The sequence below is a fragment of the Belonocnema kinseyi genome, chromosome 1 (assembly GCF_010883055.1).
Source record: "Belonocnema kinseyi isolate 2016_QV_RU_SX_M_011 chromosome 1, B_treatae_v1, whole genome shotgun sequence".
Classification (NCBI taxonomy): Eukaryota; Metazoa; Arthropoda; class Insecta; order Hymenoptera; family Cynipidae; genus Belonocnema; species Belonocnema kinseyi.
The window spans coordinates 12,874,115-12,897,495 of NC_046657.1; positions in this window are offsets into that span (position 1 = coordinate 12,874,115).

Below are 23,381 nucleotides of genomic sequence, written 5' to 3' on the forward strand. Positions count from 1 at the left end.
CGCGGGACGGCCATAAATGTCTATCTTAATTAATTTTCGGATTTTCAAACACAAAAGATTCCATGTAAATCAAAAATACTTTTTTACACTCTCATATGACTCGCTGAGTCACGCTAAAACCACCTTAAATTCATTTACCCAGTTATAAACCGTTGCTAAGGCAGGGGCAGATGTGCCATGAACTAAGTCCAATTCATTTTTTATCTCATATGGAGTTAAACCCTTTAAATGAAAATGTTTGATTACCGCTCTGAACTCGTTTTTTTCCATTTTTCTTAACGAACAATTTTTTTTTTCAATTGGTTATAAATACACGTAAACTCAGAAGATGTGGACTGTGACTGCACCATATATCTAGTCGGAAGTGGTGCTGACTGAAAACAGATGATTTGGAGCGATTCGCGCGCCATCTGTTGGTCATTCAAAGGACTTATTGAACTACCCTCGTAATTTTATTACCAACTCTGAGTGTTTTATTCTTTAAATTAAACATAATCCATTTTCTCTAAGCTTAATCTTAATGATTATAATTGATTACTTGTATTAAGGTCTGGAGTTCGCAGTTGAATATTATGCGTCGGGTTGAAATATTAAAAGCCAAGTGTCGTAAAAATGTTTTACCGACTTGGGTAACTGGCTGACATTTAACAGCTATACAAGGCAGGTGCAGTAAAATGTTTGACCATGGACATAGGAAACAAGGGACTAGGCATGCTATTGCGGGGGTGATGCAATGAGACACCTTTTGATGTCACGCGACAAACATGGCAGCGGCCACATATTTATATTCACATGCACAATTTGTCGGCACAAATGCTCGTGCGCATAATCAAATGGCACATCGTGAGATGGCGGCTCTCCCAGCTCATGGAATTCTCCCAATTAAGGATGGCATGCCTAGTCCCGTGTTTCCTATGTCCATGTGTTTGACAGACCATCTTTAAGCTACATTGAATACTAACTGTAGTACCGATCCTGAGTGTCTTATGCTTTAAATGTAACAGAATCCATTTTCTCTAAGTTTAGTTTTAATAATTATGATTGATCACTTATATTAAGATCGGAAGCTCGCAGTTTGAATATTACGTACACTTCGACAAACGGTGCGTCCTGCGCCAAAGATATTAGAAACTCAGATGCGGTGTGCGGTGTCAGAGTGGACAAACTGTATGTATATAAGACATAACATTTTCTACCCTACACTCTCAGAAATTTCCCCTTAACGATTAAAGGAATACTTTTACGCATAAAGTGCTATCGTTTGAGAATTAAGTTTGAAAACAGATTTAACGATAAGCGGTTCTACTTTAACGCGTAGAAGGTGCAGTTTCACGGTTAGCGTTAAACTAGATCGGTTAAGAGTGAAACGAATCTGCTTTGAATGTATTCTACTTTAACGATTAAAGAACTGATTTGATCGTTCAGAGGGAATTTCTAAGAGTGTAGAGATCCTCTAGGTAGAGTTCTGCCACAACTTCCCACTGTTTTGATTAACATCGATTCAACCGGAACCAGAAGTGATGAAATGCGCGCGATTTTTAAACCAATTTTCATCATAAATTTACAATTTTGAAGAATAAAATGGGGAAGAAGATAACATAATAAATAAACATGTCAAAAATTAATAAAATATATAAAAATATAGATATTGAGATAAAAAGCTATTCCATTTTGTGTTTAAAAGTTAGTTTTGTTACTTGAAAATTCATGTATTTTGATTGAAATACATCTTTTTTAGAAGAAAATTAATCATGTTAGGAAAATTGAATTATGTTGTTAAAATTTTGTTTTCCTGGGGTTAACAAATAATTTTTTCGATTGACAATTTTCAAGGAAGGTTCGCTAAAATTCGTAGTTTTATACACGATTAGTACCCGAAATATATCTTTTTTATTGTTCTTGTATTTGGTTAAATTTAATGTTTTTTGGTCGAAAATTAATCTTCTAGATTACAATAGCTTGTTCGAAACTCGTTCTTTGTTTTGTTGAAAAGTAATTTTTAAAATTTTAATTTAATTATTCGAGATTTGGTTGAAACTTGATCTTTTTTAGTTGAAAGTTCAATTATTTGGTTATAAATTAATGTATTTTGTCCAAGTTTAATTTTTTTGGTGAATGATTAAGTTTCGTTGTTAAAAATTCATTTTCTTGGGTGAAATGTACATCATTTTTATTAAAAACATATTTCTTTTGTTGAAAATTGATTTATATTGCTGAAAATTTGTCTTGTTTTGTTTGAAAACATTTTATTAACTGAATATTTAACTATTTATGTTTTATATCACATTTATATTTTGAAAATTAAACTATTTTGTTGAACATTCTTTGTTTGATGTTTGAAAACAATTTCCATAACGAAAACTTAACATGTTCCATTTTTTGTTGAAAATTAATCTTTTTTAGTTAAAAATTCGACTATTTAATTAGAAATTCGCGTATTTTGTACAAAATTATTGTTTATGGTTGGAACTTAATTTTTTTGCTTGAAACTTTGCCTATTTTGGTAGAAAATTAATATTCTTAGTCTATTCGGTTTATCTTTTAAAAGTTATCCTTTTCATATACAAAATCAACCATTTAATTTAAAATTAACGTATTTTGTCAAAAGTTAATTTTTTTGCAGAATCCATGTACTATTGCATCTTTGGTTTAAAATATAAAATTCGCCTTTTTTTTAGTTGAAAATTTGACTTTCTTAATAAAAAATTACTCTTTTTGGTTGAAGATTCACATTTTAGTGGAAAAGTAATTTTTTTCATTGAAAATTAATTTTCTTAAATGAAAATATAAATATTTCATTTTTCGTTGAAAATTGAACTGTTTTAGTTAAAAATTCATGTATTTTGTTGAAAAATCGTCTTTTTTGGTAAAAAAATATTGTTCTTTGTTGAAAACTCACCTATTTGGTTAAAAGTAATTTTTTATTGAAGATTCATCATTTTAATTTAAAGTTCGAGATTTTGCTTGAAAAATTTTCTAAATCTAAATTGTTTACTAAACTTGTTTTGGTAGAAAATATTAATTCTTTCAACCAAAAATTTGTGTATTCGATTTTTTGTTTAAAACTTACCTATTTTAGTTGAAAATTCAGGTATTTTCTTGAAAATTCGTATTTCGTAATTCCTGTGCGTGGCGTTAGTACGAACATTTGTACAAATCACGTGGTATAAATATAGCCGCCCACGAGACAATCGCAACAATAAAATAATACAACCTCAAATCCATAATTATTCAATATTATTTATGAAATTATTGGGCCATGTAATAAATAATGATTAATTTTGTAATATTATTGTCTTTTCGACAAACGGAAATAATACACCTTCGGCACCTTGACCTCAGAATAGCCTTTTAACAAACGATGTTGGGCGCCAGACCTTTCATGGGTCAAAGGAACTAACAAAAGACAAACGACTAAGCAAAATCTCAAAATCCAACGAAACTAGAATTTTCACTCTCAAATTCTAAATCTCTTTTGACTAAACCAAATTACATTTCGAGGCTATGGTGTACCGAAACTTGAACTTTCCTATTACTTTTCCGCTAGTCCAAATCAAAAGTAGGATAATTCGGGAAAGGGCGTGGTTTTAGAAATGTAAGGGTTTCTTACTCGTGAATGAAAACAGCGAATTATATAGCAAAATAACATAGTTGACATTTATTTACGATAGTCTTATGATTGATTTAGCATGTATCGACCACAATTCACTCAATAACATTTTCCTGATTTCAGAACTATAAACCGACTATGACTCCAGAAAAGGGTTAACATATATAAAAATAAGAATTCGGAACGTATCAGCGATAAGAAGTTAAATCATAAAGTAGATCGAAATGAATCATGGAGCATCGCGTAGCCTCAGTGATGTATTATTTATTCATAATTATGATTTCTACAAAAATGATAACCTAATTATTGCTGAAAAATAAAACTTTTTGAATAAAAACTATAATCAGCAATACATACATACTTTCAGGCGCAGGGTACGACTACACACAATATTGTTTTTAGTATTAGATAACTAGAATGACGACATTTTTTAGGACTATGATTAGTAATAAGGTTTATTTTCTGTCTCAAAATTTATATTCGTTGGGTTAACGACGACTATTTTGTAGACAAAGATGGGGTGGGTGCATATCGAATATAGGGATTTGTTTACAAATGACTAATAAGGTTCATACTACAAGGGTTTTTGGGCGACAAGGAGCATTGGGTGCTTCTCCCCAGACCTCCAGATGTTGGTGTTATGCTTTCTGCTTTAGCAACTTCTCGTTCCTGGCTCTCTTCACTTACGGACTCCTCTTGACTGGGGTTTTCGATTTTTAACAAACACAAGGATTGAGAGGGTCTAGTTCTACGCATGAAGGGTTTCGGGTAGTCGGGCTCCTCCTTCGGTGTGGTCTTCGTCGCTTCCTTGGGCTCCCTCACGTGACCCTCGCCCTTTTGGAAGAATTTTGAATTGCAAGCCTCATCTAGAATAGGATCCAGTTCCTCCTCCTCTTCGTCAAAGACTTTCTCCAGGATGACACCAGAATCTCCTCCGGTTGTAGTCCGCGGCCTTGCCCCGTGTTCCATCTCTGCGACGACAACCTCTTTTACAGCAATGAACAGTCCCGGATATCTTCTTTGGATCTTTTCGAAGATGGCCTCATAGGGCTTTAGATACTTCCAGCCCGGGGTTTCACGGATCCTTCGGTTGTCTTCCACCGTGAACCCACTATTGTCCGGTTCCTCTGCCATCCGCTTGTCGATGACGATTGTCCTTAATTCCTCTAACTCTGATTGCAACCTCTGAGTAAGGACACTCATATTTTTCAAAAGCTCCTGTTGGTTTTTTATAATTAACTCTTGCTCTTTCAACTTTATATTCAACTTCTCTATTTTCTCCGTTCTCCGTTGAAGCTTGGCGCACAATTTTTGTATAATCACTGTAACCAGGGTTACAGTGATGACAATTACAGAAACGACTAAGAAGTTGACCGTGGTATCTGTAAATCAGAATCGGGATCAAAGTAAGAAGTTATGTAGGGCTTGAGGTCTTCTATATGGACTTTACTACGGTCCGACAAACTTATGATTGAGTTTAGCCGCTATTTGTTTCCTTTTGGATGATGGAATACGACGACGGGATAATACTAAATCGCCGCGTGAAAACCTTAACTGTCGGCGGCGGAGGTTGTAATGATTAGATTGTTTTTGAAAGGCGCTGTCTAGATTTTCGATAACCTAGTCTCTCATAACTTGTAACTTTATCATGCGGTCTCTCCACAATTCAGGGGCTTGAGGGTCTATCACAGGTTCACCATCCTCTCGTCTCCACAAGGAATTGATTGGTTTGGGTTTACGACTGAGGTTTTAAAAGGCGGAAGTAGTTTTTAAGATAGTATGATAGGCAGTATTATAGGCGAAACGAAATTCTCATAGATATTCATCCCAGGAGCGGTAGTGTGATACGGGGGGAGGGGGTAGAGTGTAAGATATTAAATTCTTGTATAATGGAGCGGAGGGTATTAGTAACGAATTCCGTACCGTTATCCGTCGGAAGGACCTAATGATATCCTCAGCGATTTATTATAAGCTCCTGAAATGAATCCCGAATTCTCCCACCAGTAGGCGAACGCAAAGGGACACATTTGACCAATTTTGTAAATAAGTCCTGTATTACGAGTACATACTTAAATCCTGATTTACTTGAGGGAAAGGGGCCCATTATATCTGCGGCCACGACAATCCAGGGCTGTTCTACGATACGCTGATCCATGAATCCCAGGGGTGCCCTCTGATCCACCTTACAAGCTTGGCAAATTTTGCATCTGCGGACGTATTCGGCTACATCTCTATAACAACCTGGCCAAAAATAATCTGAGGCTATCCTCATATACGTCTTTTGAGTGCCTAAGTGACCAGCCTGGGGTTCGTCATGGGCTTATTCCCGGATCATCCCGCGTTCATCGTCACTTGGGACCAGTTTCCACACATTCATATCCCGGAATAAGGTTGAAATGACGGGATCGGGTCAGTAGTGGTAGAGTTTATTTTTCAAAATTTTCCAAGTAGGAAATTTCTCTGGAAAATCATTCACGGCAACGAAACGACGATAGTACGACGAGGGTGTTACGTCACTACTAAGGTGAATATTTTCTAGAGAATCTTCGTGCATCCTGGATAGGGCATCTGGGACATGATGAAGAGCTCCCTTTCTATGCACTATTTTATAATCATACTTGAGTAACGATAACGCTCACCACGCGAGTCTACCAGTTGGATTTTTAAGATTATGTAGCCAAGGTTAGTTGCTATGATCTGTAATGACCGTGAAGTGGCAATCCTCTAAATATGCGCGAAACTTTTGGATGGCCCATATATCAGCCAGGCATTCCTTTTCAGTGGTGTTATAATGCCGCTCAGCTACTGTTAGGGACCTTCTAGCGTATGATATCACGTATTCAGTTCCCCCTATGGATTGTGTTAATACTGCGTCCAATCCGAAATCACTAGCTTTAGTTTGCAGTTCAAAAGGAACCTCGAAGTGTGGACAGGACAATACCGGTGCATCGGTTAAACATGCTGTAATTTGTTAGAAAGCTAGTTGTTGATCCTCTGTCCATGGCCATCTTTGATCATTTTGTAGTACCTTCGTTTGAGGTGAAGCTCAGATGGCATAATCTAGGATGAATCTACGATACCACGTCATTCCCAAGAAACATCGGATTTTTCAAAAATTTTGACGGACAGAATATTCTAAAATGGGTGCTACTTTTTCTAGATCGATTTGCAAACCTAGTTGTGTTACTAAATAGCCTAAATATTGGACCTCTGAGGCGTACAACTCACATTAGTTTGGACTTATTTTCATTCCAGAATCTCTGATTTTAGCCAGCACTTTAGCCAGCTGTTCCAAATGCTTATCAAAGGTTTCCGTCATGATTATTATATCGTCTAGATAGGCGAAATAGTAGGGTTCCATTTCAGGACCAATGAGGGCGATCTAACAACCTCTGGAGAGGTTCGGGAGCATTGGTGAGACCAAACGGCATTCTTTTAAAGTGGAAGAGCCCCCGACCAGGTACGGTAAACGCGGTCTTTTCTCAAATTCCTAACTCGAGCGGAATTTGCAGAAAACTTTTAAATATATCTATTTTCGAAATGTATCTAGCCTTATGCAACTTGTCCAGTATTCCGTTCATTTGAAGAAGGGGGTAGGCATCCTTTTTTGTTACGTCATTTAGCTTACGGAAATCTAAACAGAATCGATAACTCTTATCGGGCTTCCTAACCATCACAACAGGGGACGACCAATCGCTTTTATAGGGATCTATTATGTCATCTGCTAACATGTGATCTACTTCCGCGATTTGATCCACCAAGACTTTAGAAGATACTAAGTAACGCCTTTGTTTTATAGCTGGATGCTCACCAACATCAATTATGTGTTCTGTTAGATCCATTAACCCGGGTTTCTCAGGAATTTTTGGTAATTCGATTTTCAAAAAGATTTTTAAAATTTCGGTCTGATTCGTGGTTAGCTCATTCAACCTACAGCACCTATCTTTGGTCCATTCCCCTATTTGAAATTTAAATATTTTAAAAGGGTCCTTTTTGAAATTTCAGGTCCGGTCCACAAAGTCTATTTGCATCTCAAAAAATTTTATGAAATCTATACCTAGAGCTAAGGCCACTGGTAGGCTTTTCATTACTAAGATACTGTTCGCCACCTGCACTAAACCATTACTGTCATTCATTTCCAATCCCAAATCCTCTGCTAGCATCATACCTTTAGGTCCTATAAAGGTTCTAGAAGAGCCTCCATGCATTAAAGCCTTAGTAGGGTGGCCTAAAATGTGGAGGTTAACGAACTTCAAAGGTTCAGGTTCACTCAGGGGTGTGGGAGCATAATAAATTTCTTTTATTTAAAAAATGGGAATTGGTGTGGGGTCCTTCATTTTGACTCGTGGAGAGGGTTGAATTAGAGGAAGCAACTTATTATTTGAATGGGAGTAAAAATCTTGGGAACTACAAACAGCTTCTGATCTGTCAGGAGTGAAAAGTTTGGGAAATTCAAGATCATCCACCTCGTTCGTGACCACAGCGACTCCTCCCTCACTTCGAACGACCTCAGAAGGAACCACAAAGCGAAATGAATTGTAATTAGGGGCTCCTCGGGAAGGTTAAGAATTGCTGTGGCCCCGCTTAACGATTCTTTTGTTCGTTTTCCGAGAAATTGAGGCAGAAAGGCTTCGTTATGTCCTTCCTACCGCAACCAAAACAACATATAGTTCTAGGTTCGTCACAAACATAGTGACGGTGGCCTTGCCGTCCACAATTCCAACAAGCTATACCATCTTTGGGGGAAGATTCTGGACTCTCTGCTTCGCTCGTTACGGGTAAAAACGGCTTATTAAGGTGATTAGAATTTTTGAAAGGTTGATTAGAATTTGGATCCTTTTGACTCCTTTTATTAGCGTTAGCCTGAGATTCGCTTTTCGTATTATTCCCTTCATTGGGGTTTCGACTAGGATTAGAGTTTCTGTTATGGTTAGGGTCGTTTTTTGGGTTGGGTTCTCGACTAGGGTTATTATGGTTTCGACTAAAGTTATTATTGTTTCGACTAGGCTTGGGGACGGGAGTTCGTGACAACTTTGTATCTTTCGTTAAATAAAGGCTGTCTGGGACTCTCCCACTCTAATTCCTTATCTAACAACGAAATGGTTTCTCTATGCTTAATTTTTGGCTGGTAATTAGGCTCATGATACGCTAAGTCCGGCAGTAACAATCGCTCTGGTGCTACTTTTCCGCTGCTACTGCCACTCGTTCTAAATTCGCGAAATTTCGTATAGTGGACCTTTGAATTGAGAGGTGTAAACATAGTAACAAATTTCGATGCGCGTAACTAACCTCCTCTTCCTCCGTCCGTTTAGGGGATAATCTGTCAAACATGGCCAACAAAAAAGTCAAATATCGGGCACAGGTTCACGATCACCCTGAGTATGCCTATGTATCTTTTGGGTCAACTCAAATTCGAAGTCAGGATCGCTGAACCTGTTCCGACAATCCGCTGCAAATTCGTGGAAAGTTATTACGGTAGCGACTACACGGGGGAGTTTGCCTTGGTAGACCTCGAGTGTTACTATGATGGGGAACATCCAAAAAGGGTTATAAATGAACCTGTGGATGATCTGAGCGATTTAGTAAATCATCTTGAGAGTGGGAGGTTTCATGATGAAAATCCACGTTAGCATGTGAGCGACTAGGTCGAAAAATCGTACTATTTCCCAGTGGCCTAGGGTTCCCTTCAAAAAACTGATCTTCAAGGTCGTAATGATCTGGTATCTCCCTCTTTGACTGATAAAAGAAACCATCACTGTGTCTATCATCTGGAGAGGTGTTTCTGGGAGGATTGCGAGTCTTATTACCTATGGTGATATCTGTAGGGGCGTCACGAATTCTATCCTCTCCAGAAAAATTCACTGAAACATCTCTGGTAACTCTATATTGTTCTGGGGTATTTCTCTTATAATAATAACTATCCAGAGGATAATTGGTTTCGTTAAAGGACATCCGACCTCTGCCAGAGTTTATAACGGGTCTATCGTAATAACCATCATAATCAATGGGGTAATGACTTCGACTATCTTTAAAATTCTCATGGATATTTTTAGAAGGATAATGACTAACATTTTCAGCTCTACACTAGTGTAGGTCATACCTATTATTTCGCAAAAATCCATCTCTATAGTACTGACCAGGTGGATTGTAAGATCGATAATTAAACTGATTCTCCCGATCTTCATAAAAATTACGCGAACTAAAATCTCTACCATTTCTTGGAAAATCATGACGATCATAAACGTTATGATAATCATTCCAATTATTAGAATAATTAAGGCGGTCATAATCATGACAATAACTCTTATGACTTTTATATTTCTCGTCGCTTTCCCTTATTCTATTATCATTCCCAGAAATCGGGTTGTTTCTCGGAATTTGTTTGTTTTTGTTCTAAGGTTGAATTCTTATCGACGAATTTAAATCCCGCATGTTTGTTTAAGGGTCGAAAGTATCGTCCGAGAGTGTTACTCAATCTTTATTTACTTTAGGTGGACTTGATACTTTATTCGCGATTCTATTTGAATCTTTTCGTTTAGTGCCTAAACTCAAATTCTCTACTGAAATTTCTCGCGGATTTTCTTTTTCTAGGTTAGAGGCATTTTCCGCTGGTTCGAAATGAGTTTCATCAGGGTCAAATTCCGGGTATTCTTCGATACGAGTTAAATCGCGTGAGTCTACTATTTCCTTAGCGGGATAATTTTCACCACGAGCTCGACTTTCCAACCTGTAGAGACGTTCGTGCAGGACTGGAAGCGTACCTTCGCTTGACAAGCCTCGGTTCACAAGCTCAGTCACAAGGTCTTCCTTGTTCAGGTCCATAATCCATGTATCGTCTGAATGAATTTGGGATTTGTAGCCACCTTGATGATTTAGAAATTATTCTTACTTAGAAAATTCACGGGTATTTATCTCAGTCAATTTTTAAATGGGGGTTTAAGGGTGTTATAGCGGCTTTAACTAGTTAGGGTTCATTTACCTATTTCCGGAAAATTTTTATGTAATCAAAATTTTCTTGGGTCTGATTATTCAAAATTTTTCGGACTAACTTTTTCCAAAATTTTTCTTGTTAATTTAAAAAACCTTTACCGTTGCTTATTTTTCGGGTCCCCACGTTCGTGACGCCATTGCATTATTAATGTCTTTTCGTCAAAGAGAATTAATACACTTTCGGCACCGTAACCTCAAAATAACCTTTTAACAAACAATGTTGGGCGCCAGACCTTTCATGGGTCAAAGGAATTAACAAAAACAAACAACTAAGCGAAATCTCAAAATCCAATGAAACTAGAATTCTTACTTTCAAATTCTAAAGTTAACTTGACTAAATCAAATTACATTTCGAGGTTATGGTGTACCGGAACTTGAACTTCCCCATTACTTTCCCGCTAGCTCAAATCAAAAGTAGGATAATTCGGCAAAGGGCGTGATTTTATAAAGGTAAGGTTTTCTTACTCGTCAATGAAAACATAGGAAATTATATAGCAAAATAACATAGTTGACATTTATTTAGGATAGTCTTATGATTGATTTAGCACATATCGACCATAATTAACTAAATCACATTTTCTTGATTTTAGAACTATACACCGAAGTTCATGAATGCTTTAAAATTATTACAACAAAATAGGGCACGATTTCGGGGTATAACATTCCTAACGATTGAACAGTTTCCCCTTACGATGTTTCATGATTTCGCGTGGTTGTAGAATAAAGCCTTACTCAATTTCGCATTTAATTTTTCGTAGAATGAGGTGAAAAAGTAGAAAATAACATATTTTTTCCATATAGGAAAAAAGAGTGGGGGGGGGGGGCAACTATTCCAGCATATAAGGCTGTGGGGCAAACTACTACATTTACAAATTACAAGATTATAACTCGTTTTGAAGAGTACATCTCACAAAGGGGTCATTTTTAGGAAACAATTGTTAATTTTCAAAAGAAGAACGGGGAGGGGCTACTACTCTGGAACATAGGGTTGTGGGGTATGCGACTAAGTTTGCATTTATAGGGGGTAACACCTCATTCTAACGAACGCATTTTGAAAAGGGGAATTTAAGATACTAATTTTTTATCTTTCAGGAACGACTAATTATATTCTGCATGTGGGGAGGGGGGGGGGGTGACTATTTACAAGAACTAGAGCATAGGGCACACAACTTACACATTGATATTATCAGATCACCACAATAAAATTGCATAAGTGAAATCATAACAAATATAGCACACAATTGAATATAAAATCTTATCAATACAAATAAAATACAAAACATAACGCAAGTTCAAATAAGAAAAGGATGGCATAAAATAAGAATTTTCACTATAAACATTTTAAAGAGACAATCTGGTGAAACCTCGTGGCCTCGTGGCTAACTTAACCTTAACAACTAAATTTTCGGGCTTTCTTGGCCAACTAAAATCAACAATTAACTTTGGGCTTTCTGGGCCCACACTAGATTTTTGGGCTTTCTGGGCCAACTAAAATCAAACAAACAAATAATTCTAAGAAACTTCAGGGCTTTCTTGGCCAACTGAATTTCACACTACAAACAAATTTAAGAAACTTTTGGGCTTTCTGGGCCAACTAATGAGAGAGAAAACAGACTGAGAGGTTTCACTCGATTGGAACTGAAAAGTCTTATCCTCTGATACGACGATTTCACAATCTACAGCAAAGAGAAGACTTGAAACGTGGCTCAGCTCCACGGACGGGTGACGTAGCATTCCTCCTATTCACACACCGGAACTATTAACTGGGTACAACGACGTAAAAGCTAAAAGAGCGATTGCTACTCGCTTGAGAATTCATAAGCTAACCCGACCCACGTGATTTCCACCTTGCTCGTCTCCCATTGGTCGGAGTTCGCAGACTTCGTTAACGTCGCGTGGACAACCGTAGGACTAAAACAATGCCGTACGATGTGAAACGATCCAGTTATTTATAGACTTAGCGTTTAATTCTCTGTTGCTATTTTCCTCAAAATAAACAGCATAAGGTATTATTTTTGCTCTCCGGAAGCGTCCCTAGACATTTATAATGTAACGGCCTCGTTTATTACATTTATTATTCTTGCACCGTGATTATAAATTCAGAGTGTTCATGACACGGGCCTGAACTACAGTGTGACCACACGCACAGTAAATGTCGATGGTAGAGTTTACGCATCAGATTTGTCCAGAAATTAGATGAAATATATGCTCTGTTGTTCGGAGACTTCGGAATTTTCTGAAGTTATCCAGGTCTTGCAGAAAATTCTGGTAATTTCCTGCCAAACTCTGCAAGCAATTCCCGTTGAGGTTTTTAGCAGTTAAGTTGGCAGCAACGACTTATGGTAGAACTGGCGGGAGAATTTGAATGGTACAGTCAAGTTCTCAGTAGGTGTAGCGAGTTAGTTAAGTCTTTCCGGCGTCTCGATGATTTTTAAATTCCTGCGACGTCCCACGACGATGACTATGACTCCAGAAAAGCGTTTACATATATAAAAATAAGAATTCGTGACGTATCAGTGATAAGAAGTTTAGTAATAAACTAGATCGAAACGAATAATGGATAATCGCGTAGCCTTAGTGATGTGTAGTGGAGATATATTTCACAACTTGATGAATTATCATTAACTATAACTTTTACCATAACATGTGCCTTGTGAGTTACAAAATGTAACATAACAAAAGTCATAACTTTCTGCGCAAGTGTAAATGTGGTCATACGTTTTTTGAAAGTCGCACGAAACTTAAGAAAGGTAAGTAAGGATAACATGTACAGGAAAATAATTTCCGTGATTGAACTCGTTCTTTTATGATAAATTATTTTCATAGGTTTTTTAGTATTGTACTTACCATTTCGATATTGCACTTTCACTTCATAAATTATATATTTAATGTACAGAGTATATTTTATAGAGTATTTAATTCACATGAGTTGAGGTTATATTATTCTTTACATGTGGATGGACATATTTGTACATATTCTCATACTAGCGCCATACCACTTTCAGATAAATTAGTGCTGATTCAAGTCCTGCAAAGTGTTTGGAAAATGTTATTAGGTTCAAAGAAAGTTTAGGGAGAATTTTTTTCCGTTTGAGACACACGTTTCTTTACATTAATTTGTCTATACATTTTTTGTAGAATTATTTCAATTTTAAAATCAAAGAATTTTTAAACACTTTAAATATTAAAGCAAAATTTATTTGATAAAAATATTTTACTATTGTATTTTTAATAAGTAAATAATATTAATGAAGACAAAATTTTATTCAGGGAATTTTATCACGGAAAAAACAGAGCTAAACTTTACATCGATTTCCGACACAAGATTCTCTTCAACAAAAATTTACTTCACAGGATAAACTTTACACAAATATCAATTAAACTTTCTTTTGATTTCCATGACAAACACATGTTTTTTGAAAGACGCGAAGTTGGCTAGACAAAAATTTATCGCTCTAAAAAATTTCCTGCAACAAATTTTATTCTTAGTTTTTTCTGTGATTATTTGGGAATTTAAAAATTCTGTAATATTATAAACTGTTCAGGAATTTTATTAGTTTTGGAATTTTATTATTCGGGGCAGAGAGGGTTTTACCGAATCGGAAATTTTTTGCTTTCAGATATTTCAGTCGTCCCTATGAAAGCACAGAAGCTTTGTGGTAATTATAATTTTGAACCTGGATCTTGTTGATATTTTCCTACAGCATTTTCTAAAAACTAAATTTTAAAAAATGTTTGAAATCACAAGTTATAAAGATAATCTCAATAAAAAATTAAAAAATTCGCTGTACATCTAATTTTTATTCTTGGGTCTTGGGAATTTTTTCCTCAGGCATTTCAGCCACTGGTAAGCGGGGGTGAATTTAATAGGAATATCTCTCAGAAATCAAGTTATTAAAATCCGGAAAAATAAGGCAGACTTTTTTTTACCTCTAGGTATGTAAAAAAAGGTATCTTTTGTAAATTTAAAAACTAATTATATGCTTTTAGGGTACAAATACAATTCACAAAACACTAAATAGGTAAGGTCGAAAATAACATATTTTGGGATTCGAAATTGTTACAACGCGAAAAAGTTTTAATTTAAATGTTAAAAATGCGAAAATACACCTTTTCCACGCTCACTGCAAGTCAGCGAGACACTTTCTTATTCTTGGTCGCTTCTTTTGAAAGTGGATAGTTTGTTTACAAATATTTTTTTAAATAAAATAATAAAATATCTATATAAAAGAAAAAACGTTTTAGATGTTTAAAGTCAAACCAAATATTTGTTTGAATTATAAATTAAAATGATTGAAAAAATATATTTTTGGACACAAATTTTATTTAGAAAATGTCCACAATCTTATTATTCTGGAATTTTTATATGTAGGATTTTCAGATTTCGGCATTTTATAATTTCAGGAATTTTACAGTATCGGGAATGTTGTTTTTCGGGATTTTTCAGTCCTAAAAATATTTCGAAACATTTTAAAAGATTGATAAAATTGTAAAAAAATTCGGAAGATTTTGGGGAAATTTTTTCGAACCTTATAAAAATGTTACGAAAATAATAGGAATCATTTGAAATATATTTCAAAGTTCTGAAGAAACTTAAGAAATAATTTGAATGATATTTATATGATGTATATTTCAAATTTTTTATTATACAACGTACGTAAATATTTCGAGTAGCTGTATTAATTATAATAGTTTATAGTTTATTTGAAAACATAGTTTATGGAACATGATATTTGTTATAAATGCGCCAGTGAAATTCTGTTCGTTTAATTTTTTTGGTCATTGCGAAACCTAATCTGGCTTAGAACTGTCGTCTTCACAGCTAAAAACGGAAAGAATAATTTTCCTACTACTTGCAATTATAATAATATTTTTATAAAATTTTTAGAATATAATTATAATACTTAAGAAATTGGAAAATACATACGAGAACTTGATTAGACGAATAGTCTAAAAAATCCATAGAAATTACAGACCAAAAAAATAAAAATAAATACTAAATAACATTAAAGAACTATCTATATAGATATTGCACTAAAAGTTTCATCAGTTTAAATAAAAATATAATATTGTAGAGTGAACAAATTATAACTTTTAAAAGAATGTAAACTATAAGAAATAATTTTGAGAATTAGTGGAGAATATATGAAACCGTAATATAAATTACTTATCGATTTTTATATCTGGTATTTTTTAAATAACCATGGTTTGCAAAGTTATACATGTAAACATTTTTTCATTGGCTATTTACTTTCAATTTCAATGGTACGTGTCCGAGCTAAGTTACCACCAATGTGCCCCGAGGGGCCTACCAAAGATAAACAAAAAACCAAAAAAAGAAAAAAATCTCCGATTCGTGATATTGGAATTTGAAAAATTAATATCAGAAGGCGTCGAAAGAGTTTGTAAAATCCTGGAATTCGACGACGTGAATTTCCAGCTTGCTGCTTCATTACACACCAGAATTTTTTCCTTGCCTGCACGTGCTGGTATTTTCTTATCAATTAAAATTTCCCGCGCGTCAGCTTCCTAATTGAAGAATCAATTTTTATCTTGGTGAAATTGAGTAAATGAATGAAAAAAATCTTATAAAATAACGCAAACCAATTAAAAAATATAAAAAATAATGATTGCATACGAGGTGTGTTCAAAAAATAAGGTGACTTTATGGTTTTCTCAAAAAATATTTATTTAATCCTCAATATTTATGTTGTCCCCTTCAAGGTAATCCCCCTCAGATATAATACAGTTGTGTCATCGCTTTTTCCAATCATCGAAGCACTTCTGATAATCATTTTGTGGTATAGCCTTGAGTTCTTTCAGCGATGCAGTTTTTATCTCCTCAATCGTTGAAAATCGATGTCCTTTCATGGGTCTCTTCAGTTTTAGGAAAAGAAAAAATCACTGGGGGCCAATTCCGGTGAATATGGAGGCTGAGGCATGACTGTGGCGCTGTTTTGGTAAGAAAATCTATCACAAGCAACGATGAATGAGCAGGTGCATTATCGTGATGCAAAAGCCACGAATTGTTTTTCCAAAGTTCCGGACGTTTTTGCCTCTCGGCCTTCGTGGAACAGCTTGTACCACTTATACACCGTTTTCTTACTCAGAGTAGACTCACCGTATGCAACTGTCAACACTTCAAGAGTTTTAGAGCACTGGATTCCATTTTTCACACAAAATTTAATGCAAACTCTTTGATCCATTTTTTTCGAAAGAAGAAAATCGCGGAGCACACCAAACCCTTCTAAACTTTTACGCCTCTGCCAGAAAAACAACACGAGCTATATAGTCAAGACTGTGAACATATGATCGTGACGAGTGTACCAACACAACAAAACAAAAAATTTAAAACTTGTATGTACGTAGCCCGCGAAAATTGAAAAGTCACCTTACTTTTTGAACACACCTCGCATATTAAATTTGATTAATTTTTTTAATCTTCACACTTTATATAACATTTTAAAATTATTTAGTCATTGATGTCTGCAGAAGATCGAACTTCTCTTTTTACCGCGTGAAAATAGACAACGATGTGCGATCAAGTTCGAAATTAAGCTTTCAAAATGTCTCTTCTTCTATTTGTTAGTTGAACAGAGAGGGCCTCATGGTGTTCATACGATAATTTATACTTATCATCTTTCCAGCGATCTACATCACTAATCTCTGTGCATGTGCAGTCAATTGCATCTCTCTTTAAAATATGTAAAATAAACAACGAGGTGCGCTCTAATGCGAAATTAGGCTTTCAAAACGTCTCTCCTTTGATCGTGTGAGTTGAATGGTTTCATCCGCCGGCATCATGTACCGAATTCGCGCCATACTATGTGGTCTCAAAATAAAATGATTGTCGGGTAAATTCACGTAAGATTTGTGAAATTTCATCAATTAACAAATAATTAAGTTGTTTTATATAAATTCTAAATTGTAAAATTTGTATTTTTTGTGTTAAAATCAAGTTGGCGGTGTGATTTAAAGAACCACCCCTGAGGTTTCTCGTTCTCTTGCTCCCTTTAGCTTCTTTTTTTTAGGTTTCAAGGTTCGCGCATAATTTAAGCTCTCATTTGTTTCTTTATCTACTTTATCAGAATTGCCGGGCTCGGATTTTAAAGTTAGGTTTTGTGCTGAGGAAGCCAAACTCCTTAACATCCTGGTTGTGCTCAACAGACAACGCCCCATGACGGTGGGTCCTACGGTAAGTGTTGCGAAGGTCTCGCACTCCAACTTCACTAGAACTACCTTCTGCACCTATTACTGTTGAAGTTATCGACTAAATAATGAAAAGTGGTTTCTCTGTTATGAATCCTGAACTTAACTTGGTCACAAACTCCGTCCATCTGCTTTCCAACCAATTCGACAATCTTTTTTTGACAATTGACAATGCCATTCCAAGAATTAACGATACAAAACCGCGAGTTGTAGATCTAACTGCGAGGAAGAAAGCTGCTGAAGGTAAGATTTACCATTCTAAATCTGTAGATACCTTTCACCTACCAATTGAAGATTATTATAAGCTTACTAAATTGACGAAAAATTTAATTTAGCACGTAAAGCCCCTGAATTTTTGCTAGTATAGTGTGATCGAAGAGTTATAGGCAGCTTTGGATTTATACTAGGTGCTCTCGGTGCCCAGGCACAGGGCGGCAGATTTCTGGGGGCGGCAAAATTTGGAACGTCACAGTAAATTGTTCTGAAGGCGAAAGAGAAAAAAAAGTCACTCACCTGTCAATATCTCTCTTGATATTGAGCAGAGATTCTCCGGAAAAAATAACCTTATAATTTTTGGCCTTCCCGAGAAGACTCGTGATGATGGCTCTACTAGCAAAGAAATCCATATGTTCACAGTTTCCTAGATTTTTTTGGAATAGCTCAACATAGCATGTTCAGTAATAGTTTTTTTTATTTTTTTGCATTGGAAGGTGAAAAATGTGCTATCACACACCGAAAAGAGTCTGCACTTCGCGGTAGTGTCGGGATATTGATAGCATCACTACAATGGTCTGAATATATATGAATATACATCAAGATCTTAATTTGATCATTATAGTGATGCTACCAACGACCGACTAAAAACCACCACCCTTTCTCCTTGACATGCTTCCCTCCGGAACCGCTTTCGCATTACTTCGGGATGTGAAGTTTCTTCGGCAGTGCCTCGGCTCTCTTTTTTTATTCCAACTTTTTCTTCTCCTGGCTATATGGCCTTCTTATTGGACCTGCGCAGCTACGATGTTAGTTTGAACGTCCAAGAGGCTTCCTAAACGAGACTGCATCTCTAAATGCCAAGCAACTGCTTGCACTCGAACGATTGCCTGTCCGAGGCTTATATCCCGAAGCCTAGGCAGCTGTAGCATCTCGTGGCCTCCATCTTTTTACTTACACGGCAGGACACCCACCGCACCTTCAGGTGTCCTGCGTGCACCAGCCTTGTAGCGAGTTCCTCAGACAGCTGCACGAAAGCCTTCAGAGTGCCTCTGAAGAGCGTTTTTGTAAAGGGCCTTGACCTCGGCGCGGGGGACGAGCTTGCGCAAGTTACCCCCTTTGCAGAACGCCTCTCTCGCTTTCTGTCGCGGGGAGGGGGGCCACCACGGCTTCGTCTGTTTGGGTGGCATTTTGATTTGTCCTCTTCTTCGTCTTCTCCTTTCGGGTCATGGCCCTCATTCTGGCCGTTCGTTTACGTGCTGAAATCCACTATTTCTTTTATGTTGCCATGCAGCTTTCCGAAAAGATGATTGTCTCGATGACTTTGACATCCATTTCTGCTATGTCCCTCTTATCGACCGATATTTCTCTAATATTGTCCTCCTCAGTGACGCCTAATGGACCTCCTAACTCTTCGCAGACGCTCCTTTTAAAGCATGTTTGGTTCCCCCCAAAATCCTTGGAACCGGCACTGACCATCGGGGCTGGAACCCGTTTTTAATCAGTAGGGAGATTTCTACTTCCTTGGGGTATGTTGTTTTTCACATTATTGCTCATGGTTGGTTTGTATTCGGGGTTCCTTTCCCTAACTGGCTTTTATCCGCCCGTTTATTTGATTTCTCCAATATCACTTATATCTGGGAGGCGTTTCTCTATCCGCAACCTGGTGAGGCTCCCGATGGGAGAACAGCAACCCACACGGTGAGACCAGCAACCCCACATGGGATATTCATTAATAGTGGTACCTACAGACTTGGTGTTTTCTCACAGACGCATTCAAGTCCTTGGTGATGAAGTTGATATGCTACTCATCGGAAACAGGGCATGCGCTCCTTCAGTTGTTGCTCAATGCGAACAAGGATACTGGCAACATGAAGGATGCCAGCGGATTCAATCGATTAAAATCACTCTGGATAACAGCCGACAAAACAAAATCTCAATTGGATGAGTTATCAGAAGTCAAGAGCGAGCTTGCCTCTCATCAACAAATGGGAGAAGTAGATATTGCCGTGGAGTATCGTCAAGGGATTTCAGCTGCTAAAAAAGTTAAACAACATACGAACGAAACGTTAAAAAAAGTCCCTTGAAGCAAGTAAGATCACCTGAGTTTCGTGGCACTATCAATCCTCATTCTGCCAACGCACGCAAGACTACCGGCATCTATAACCAGGGCCGCATTTACTAAAATTGCCGCCCTAGGCACATAACGTACATGTTTATTCGTGAATATAATTCAAAGATGATAAACATAATAATTTTTTAAGCAGGGTAAAACGTAGTTAATCCTTTCGTATTACTTCATTATAAACGAAATTTTGCATACTTAAATGACGAACAAAATAATTTGACATGAAACTTTAAATCTGCATATAAAAATTTCAATGAATGAACAAAATAATTGCTGACAAATGGTGAGCTCCGATACATCGTTTTAAATGCAAACACGTCCGGCTTTTTTCCGCGAATTCATTTATCAAATCTCCACAATCCAAGCGTTCAAGTAGATCCGATTCAATAAATAGAATAGCTATCATTGGAACTGGATAGAACAAGAACAGTATAGTGTTTTTGGGATAGAATAAGAGGACTTTGCAAACGCGGCTGTTCTTTTCATACTAAGGCACGAACATCGAATCGGAATTAGGTATGGTAACGACGAAGATGAAATGATTATGCTGAAAACTTTCGAGGATGTTAACTTTTAAATCACTTATAACTATTTCGAAAATCTGTCGGAAATTTAAATAGTTGTAGATAATTAGCATTGAAAAGCTGCATTGTCGAAATTTCGCATGTTTATAGTTTTTAATGTATCACGGTTCTCTTTCGCCTTCAGAACAATTTACTGTGACGTTCCAAATTTTTCCGCCCCCAGAAATCTGCCGCCCTGTGCCTGGACACCGAGAGCACCTAGTATGAATCCAAAGCTGCCTGTAACTCTTCGATCACACTATACTAGCAAAAATTCAGGGGCTTTACGTACTAAATTAAATTTCTTGCGTCAAGCGAGTACGTTGAGTACTTACAATGTCATAATTTTTTATGAGACATACATCTTGTCCATTTGTGAATAGCGTTGTTACCGTTGAATTAGTATGGTCCTTAATGACTGTCTCTGGAGATGCGCGATCTATATCAAGATGAGGAATAAAGAAGGACATTAGAGCTGTCCTTGCTATCTTGATACCTCTGACAGCTCTTTGTTTTTTTATGCCAAAAAGAGTTGAGAAAATCACATTGGAATGAGCCGTGCGCAACTTGAGCAACAATAATGCTAAGCACATGCTCACAGAATTACCTTTTTGTCGAAAGTACTTTAATTGACAAATACTGGGCAATATCACTTGTTTGATTTTTCGTCAATTCAGTAAGCTTATAATAATCTTTATCCTCAAGCGCAGAGGGATCTTTGAAATTCAACCATTTCTTTCTTGCCTCCTCACGCAAATCATTCAGAAGCTCAGAAATCGATTCTGCATTCATGTAAGTAAGTAAAATCAGAGGTGGCTTGGATTGACACAAGAGCCTCTTTCTTAATAAAAACATCATCAACCAAATGAGAAGCACAGCATCTCGCTTTTGCAAGAAAAAAAACAGCATCGAAGTAACTCTCAATTTAGCAAAAGGTTTGATTCAGATACGATTATTTTTATGATGACAGACAATGCATCTGGATTGGAAAATCATAAATCTTCTTATTGGAAACTTGATTTTCCTACAGCCAGAATTTGAAGTTCCATCTTTACTGGTAGATTCTAGATTTTTAGAAATCTGTCACTTACTTGGTTCTAAAATATTTGATAAATCATTTTGGGAAGACTGATTTTTTGTATCTCTATTCAGACGCTTTTTAATCGAAAAGTGCAAACGTTTGACTAAATGGTTAATGTGCTATTAAAAGCAGTTTTGAAAACATCTAATGCACGGAGAGACAAATTGTGCTGCTAAGATCACGGGACTTAAGTCGTCGATTTCGCACAACAGATAGATTCATAAAACCCCCAGCGATAAGCGGTGGCGTTACCAGCATGCGCGGCTGTTTAGGCTCCCGCTCGACCTCAGCGTTATACATAAGTTATTAATTAATATGTTTATGATGGAGTGCATTTTCCAGGTTAAATGATCAATCTTTCAAACATTTTTTATTGAAAATTGAATTATTTTATTTCAAATATGATTGCTGAATTGACTAATATTTTAGTTTTAGAAAGTAGAAACATAAATAGTATCTTCTAAATTCTAGTAATATATTTGCGTGCAGTCAAAGTACTCGTATTTTTACTTGGGCGAATTAATAAAGCTTGCGAATATCTTCCAATAATGAGAAACATCGAAATGAAAAATTGTTTCTACTTGCTTTCGTGAAAGAAAAAGCGAATAATAGTTTTTTTCAACATAGGAAAAAATTGTCTTCCGTGAAAACTTGAAAAAATGAGATGGTTGATTCGTGAGAATGATATATATTTCAGCAATTCATTAAAGCGGATTAGTATACGTTTTTTTACCAGAAGCACCACGCCAAAATCGCTACACGGCCTCTGGACGGACGCTACACGGCTTCTGCAGCCCAAGTTGCTTTGGGATTAAGGTGTCCGTCACTTGCGCCCCTACGCGATCAGCGGTAGACAGTATAACCACCGCATGCCCTGTAGGTATATTACGCAAGAGGTTGGTACGGTAGGAGCACAGTTTGCCTCTCCGTGTGCCCGTTCATCCTAATCGAGAGGAGGTAAGGTGCTCCTGGAGGGCTCCACGAAGGTTGTAGGTTTTTTCATTGTCACAGACCTAACAGAGTATAAAAATAAGCCTTATTTTATAAGCTAAGTAGTCCAATAAAAACAAATGGCTTTAACATATGTTGTGACGCATATGTGTCCGCAGTTTTTGGAAAAGTACGATTTTAAGCTAGCAATACTAAAAATGTAAAACCCAGCACGATTTGAATGAATGTACGAAACACATGTAAAATACGAAATTAAAAATGCCTATTCATTGACCTTATTGACCATCTTTCTTTGTTCTACGATCTTCTTTGCCAATAAAATTGACTGTCCTACTTTACTTTTGGAAATTAAATTAAATGCCCCCGCGAAATCTCCTCGATCAAAAACACTTTTCCATGAACCTCGTCAACATACAAAATATGGAGCGAATACGGAATTGTCTAGAATATGCCAAGAAGCAAACGCTATTAATCCAAATTTGACAATAATTTTGATTTTTTTGACACTGCAACTGAATGCAACAATTTTTTGCGCAGTTGAGTTAGTAATCGCGGTTATTTTGCTCGTTCAGCTAAATTAGATTTAGGTTGTTTTTCCAATTAGTTTATAGGTGGATTTTAAATGAAGGGCCCTGT